Here is a 5627-nt window from a genome sequence, read left to right as displayed (position 1 = left end):
TAGTTCAGCTCTCATTTTTATTATTTGTTTTCTTCTGGTGCCTGATGGATTCTTTTGTTGCTCACTTTCTATTTGTTCAAGTTGTAGGGACAGTTCTCTGATTTTGGCTCTTTCTTCTTTTTGTATGTGTGCATTTATTGATATAAACTGGCCTCTGAGCACTGCTTTTGCTGTGTCCCAGAGGTTTTGATAGGAAGTATTTTCATTCTCGTTGCTTTCTAAGAATTTCCTTATTCCCTCCTTGGTGTCTTCTATAACCCAGTCTTTTTTCAGGAGGGTATTGTTCATTTTCCAAGTATTTGATTTCTTTTCCCTAGTTTTTCTGTTATTGATCTCTAGTTTTATTGCCTTGTGGTCTGAGAAGATACTTTGTAATATTTCGATGTTTTGGACTCTGCAAAAGTTTGTTTTATGACCTTATATGTGATCTATTCTAGAGAATGTTCCATGTGCGCTAGAAAAAAAAGTATACTTTGCAGCAGTTGGGTGGAGAGTTCTGTATAAGTCAATGAGGTCAAGTTGGTTGATTGTTGTAATTAGGTCTTCCGTGTCTCTATTGAGCATCTTTCTGGATGTCCTGTCGTTCTCCGAAAGTGGTGTGTTGAAGTCTCCTACTCTAATTGTGGAGGTGTCTATCTCACTTTTCAGTTCTGTTAAAATTTGATTTATGTATCTTGCAGCCCTGTCATTGGGTGCGTAAATATTTAATATGGTTATGTCTTCCTGATCAATTGTCCCTTTTATCATTATATAGTGTCCTTCTTTATCCTTTGTGGTGGATTTAAGTCTAAAGTCTATTTTGTCAGAAATTAATATTGCTACTCCTCTTCTTTTTTGCTTATTATTTGCTTGATATATTTTTTTCCATCCTTTGAGTTTTAGTTTGTTTGTGTCTCTAAGTCTAAGGTGTGTCTCTTGTAGGCAGCATATAGATGGATCATGTTTCTTTATCCAGTCTGTGACTCTCTGTCTCTTTATTGGTGCATTTAGTCCATTTACATTCAGCGTAATTATAGATAAATAAGTTTTTAGTGCTGTCATTTTGATGCCTTTTTATGTGTGTTGTTGACAATTTCATTTTTCCACATACTTTTTTGTGCTGAGGCGTTTTTCTTAGTAAATTGTGCGATCCTCATTTTCATAGTGTTTGACTTTATGTTAGTTGAGTCGTTACTTTTTTCTTGGCTTTTATCTTGAGTTATAGAGTTGTTATACCTTTTTGTGGTTACCTTATTATTTACCCCTATTTTTCTATGTAAAAACCTAACTTGTATTGTTCTATATCGCCTTGTATCACTCCCCATATGGCAGTTCAATGCCTCCTGTATTTAGTCCCTCTTTTTGATTATTGTGATCTTTTACCTGTTGACTTTCATGATTCCCTGTTATGTGTATTTTTTTTAATTAATCTTAATTTGTTTGTTTTTGTGATTTCCCTATTTGAGTTGATATCAGGACGTTCTCTTTTGTGACCTTGTGTTGTGCTGATATCTGATATTATTGGTTCTCTGACCAAACAATATCCTTTAGTATTTCTTGTAGCTTTGGTTTGGTTTTTGCAAATTGTCTAAACTTGTGTTTATCTGTAAATATCTTAATTTCGGCTTCATATTTCAGAGAGAGTTTTGCTGGATATATGATCCTTGGCTGGCAGTTTTTCTCCTTCAGTGTTCTGTATATGTCGTCCCATTCGCTTCTTGCCTGCATGGTTTCTGCTGAGTAGTCTGAACTCATTCTTATTGATTCTCCCTTGAAGGAAACCTTTCTTTTCTCCCTGGCTGCTTTTAAAATTTTCTGTTTATCTTTGGTTTTGGCGAGTTTGATGATAATATGTCTTGGTGTTTTTCTTTTTGGATCAATCTTAAATGGGGTTCGATGAGCATCTTGGATAGATATCCTTTCGTCTTTCATGATGTCAGGGAAGTTTTCTGTCAGGAGTTCCTCAACTATTTTCTCTGTGTTTTCTGTCCCTCCTCCCTGTTCTGGGACTCCAATCACCCACAGGTTATCCTTCTTGATAGAGTCCCACATAATTCTTAGGGTTTCTTCATTTTTTTTAATTCTTTTATCTGATTTTTTTTCAGCTATGTTGGTATTGATTCCCTGGTCCTCCAGATGTCCCAGTCTGCATTCGAATTGCTCGAGTCTGCTCCTCTGACTTCCTATTGCATTGTCTAATTCTGTAATTTTATTGTTAATCTTTTGGATTTCTACATGCTGTCTCTCTATGGATTCTTGCAACTTATTAATTTTTCCACTATGTTCTTGAATAATCTTTTTGAGTTCTTCAACAGTTTTATCAGTGTGTTCCTTGGCTTTTTCTGCAGTTTGCCTTATTTCATTTGTGATGTTTTGAAGCATTCTGTAAATTAGTTTTTTATATTCTGTATCTGATAATTCCAGGATTGTATCTTCATTTGGGAAAAATTTTGATTCTTTTGTTTGGGGGGTTGGAGAAGCTGTCATGGTCTGCTTCTTTAAGTGGTTTGATATGGATTGTTGTTTCTGAGCCATTACTGGGAAACTGGTTTTTCCAGAAAATCAGCTAAAAAAAAATGCAGTCAGATCCCTATCAGAGTTCTCCCTCTGGCTCAGGCTATTCAGATGTTAATGAAGCCGCCTGGGGAGGGTGGGGGAGGGAACAGAGAGATAGGAGAGTAGCACCTCAGAATATAGCCAGAGTTGCTTGTCTTGCTTGGAATGACTATTATATCTGAGATTCCCGCGGGCACGTCGCCTATGAGTGCTGGCTGTGTGGAGATTGCCCCCAGGGGGTCTGGCCCGCTGGAGTCACGGTCAGATCCTCCGCTTCCAGCCCCACGCCCAGCGTCAAGGCTCCCCTACTGGGACAGTGCACTCTCGACTCCAAAATCAGTCGCTGCCTCCCGGGGATTTCTCGTCCCTCCAGCTTCGTTGCCGTGCCGCTCCCGTGAACCAGCTGGGCCGCCTCCTGGGGTTAGTTCAGGTGGGTGGAGCAGCTCCCCGTGCTTATACCGTGACTGAGTGTCCCAGCTCGGACGCTGTTCTCCCTGCTCCAATACCAGTCGCTGACTCCCGGGGACTTCTCCTACCAGCTGCGTCCCATGCCGCCCGCGCGACCCAACTGGGCCCCCTCCCGGGGTTAGTTCAGGGGGGTGGAACAGCTCTCCGTGTTTATGCCGTACCTGCGTCCAGTCCAAATCCCGGCGGGATGGTTCCCTGGCTGGGACGCTGCTGTCCCCATTCCAAGACCAGTCACTGCCTCCCGGGGACTTCTCCTACCACCTGTGTCCCTCGCCGTCCTCGGAACTGGCTGGTCCCCCTCCTGGGGTTAGTTCAGGTGGGTGAAGCAGCTCTCTGTGCTTGTGCCGTACCTGACTGGTACGCTGGCTCCAGGCTCTGAAAACAATCGCTGCTTCCCCATATTACTTCGTTCTCTGTTTCTAAATCTGTTTTTGTTGTTCAGGGTTCGTAGATTGTTATGTATGTGATCGATTCACTTGTTTTTCCATGTCTTTGTTGTAAGAGGGATCCGAGGTAGCGTCTGCCTAGTCCGCCATCTTGGCTTCGTCTCCCTTGAATTCTGCTGCTTCCAGTGCTATTGATTGTGCATCCAGGTAAAATGAAATCCTTGACAACTTCAATCTTTTCTGCATTTATCTTGATGTTGGTCATTGGTCCAGTTGTCACTATCCCAGACCAAAGACAAGTTTAGTTCAATGGGCTTTCAAATCAGTGAGGAACTGATTCTGAGAGAAGATTGGACAATGCTTGACCCCACGAGAATTGCTCCCAAGGGAAAGATTTAATCTTTAGACTAGCCATAGCTCCGTGGGCCTCACATCACACTAAAATTGTGTGCCTGCCTCACCTCCCCAAGACAGCTGAAGGATTTCCCCCAACATGTAGCACATATATTGATATAGAAGGGCCCTGGTGGCATTGACGTTAAGAGCTCAGCTGCTAACTAAAGTGTTAGCAGCTGCCCCACAGAAACCCTATGGAACAGTGAATTAGCTTGATGGCAACAGGTATTGATGTACTATTGTGTGCCAGTCCCTGCCAATACAAAGGTAGCAAAACAGATGTGGTCCCTGACATAATGATGTCTTAGTTTCTTCGTGCTGCTGTGACTGAAATACCACTGGCTCCACTGGGGATCAAACCCAGGATCTTCTGCATGTAAAGCAGATATGTTAACCACTACGCCATGGAACCACAACAAGTACAGTCCCATGGACTGCCAGAAGAACTAACAAAATGTCTTGGAAGAAGTACAGCCAGAATGCTCATTAGAAGTGAGGATGGTGAGACCTCCTCTTAGATGCTTTCCACTTGTTATCAGGAGGGACCAGTCCTTTGGGTGGCTCAAAGAACAGGATTTTTTTTTCTTTCTTTTTCACAGTTCAGGAGGCTAGAAGGCCAACTTCAATGTGTGTTTCTGAGGGGAGGTCCTTCCTCATCTAGTTCAACTTTTTGATTTTGTTGTTTTTTGGTGCCATGGAGCTGGTTCTGACTCACAGCAGACCCTACAAGAAAACAAAATACTGCCGGCTCTTATGCCATCCCCACAACCATTGCTTTGCTTGAGGCCATTGTAGCAGTGCTGTGTCAGTCCATTTCATTGAAGGCCTTTCTGTTTTTCACTGACTCTCTCATTTACCAAGCAGAATGTCCTTTTCAAAGGGCTGATCCCTTCTGATATCACGTCATATGTGAGAGGAGGTCTTGCCATCCTCACTTCTAGTGAGCACTTTGGCTGTACTTCTTCCAATACAGTTTTGTTAGTTGTTCTGGATGTCCATGGGACTATACTTGTAGTGGTTCCATGGTGTAGTGGTTAGCACATCTGCTTTATACGCAGAAGATCCTGGGTTCAATCCCCAGTGGAGCCAACTTAATCTTTTAGCGGCCTGCAATCCTACTTCCCGTGCTGCTTTATGTGCTTCTACGTAGATTCACCTGTGTCCATTGTCTCTGGTAGCACCTGTCTTCCACCCAGTGTGTGCTCCCTTGTCTCTGAGTCTAATCTGCTGTTTTCATCTCAAGCGTTAGTAGGTTTAGGACACATTCTACACCAATATGGCCTCACTGACAGAACAAACAAATCCTATCGCCAAATGGGTTTTCGTACATAGATACAGGGGTTAAAATTTTCAACACATATATCTGGAGGATTCAATTTAACCGGTAACAACAATATGTTAAAATTATTATTAGCCTTTTTAAAAACAGTCAAACTGTTTTCTAAAGTGGCTGTGTCATTTTGCATTCCCACCAGCACTGTATGAGAGTACAAATTTGTCCACATCGTCAGTAACACAGGTTATTATCTATGTTTTCTGGTATAGGCACAGAGTAAGTGTGAAGTGGTATGTCAATGTGGTTTAATTTATACATCCATGATGACTGTGAGTAGCACTGATTGTATAGTGGTTATGTACTACAGCAGCTAACTAAAGGTCTGCAGTTCAAATCTACCAGCTGGTCTTTGGAAACCCTATGGGGGCACTTCTGCTTTCCTATATGGTAGTTATGTGTTAGAACTCGACAGCAAAGGGTTTGGGCTTTTTTCTTTTTTCTTTGGTTTTACAACTATGATGTCGAACATCTTTTCATGTGCTCATTAGCCATTTGTATGTCTTCTT

The 5627-nt window shown here is 42.0% G+C and overlaps 2 non-coding genes across 2 annotated transcripts; one reads left to right on the top strand and one right to left on the bottom strand.

Annotated features, from left to right (window-relative positions):
• Positions 1–4124: 4124 nt before the first annotated feature.
• Positions 4125–4197, bottom strand: TRNAV-UAC (transfer RNA valine (anticodon UAC)). Its single transcript has one exon. It is a non-coding gene; the product is annotated as a tRNA-Val (tRNA).
• A 604-nt stretch (positions 4198–4801) lies between these two features.
• TRNAI-UAU (transfer RNA isoleucine (anticodon UAU)) lies at positions 4802–4874 on the top strand. Its single transcript has one exon. It is a non-coding gene; the product is annotated as a tRNA-Ile (tRNA).
• Positions 4875–5627: the final 753 nt, after the last annotated feature.

This window comes from Loxodonta africana, chromosome 1, assembly GCF_030014295.1.
Source record: "Loxodonta africana isolate mLoxAfr1 chromosome 1, mLoxAfr1.hap2, whole genome shotgun sequence".
In the NCBI taxonomy this organism is placed as follows: domain Eukaryota; kingdom Metazoa; phylum Chordata; class Mammalia; order Proboscidea; family Elephantidae; genus Loxodonta; species Loxodonta africana.
This window is presented reverse-complemented; position numbering and strand designations above follow the sequence as displayed.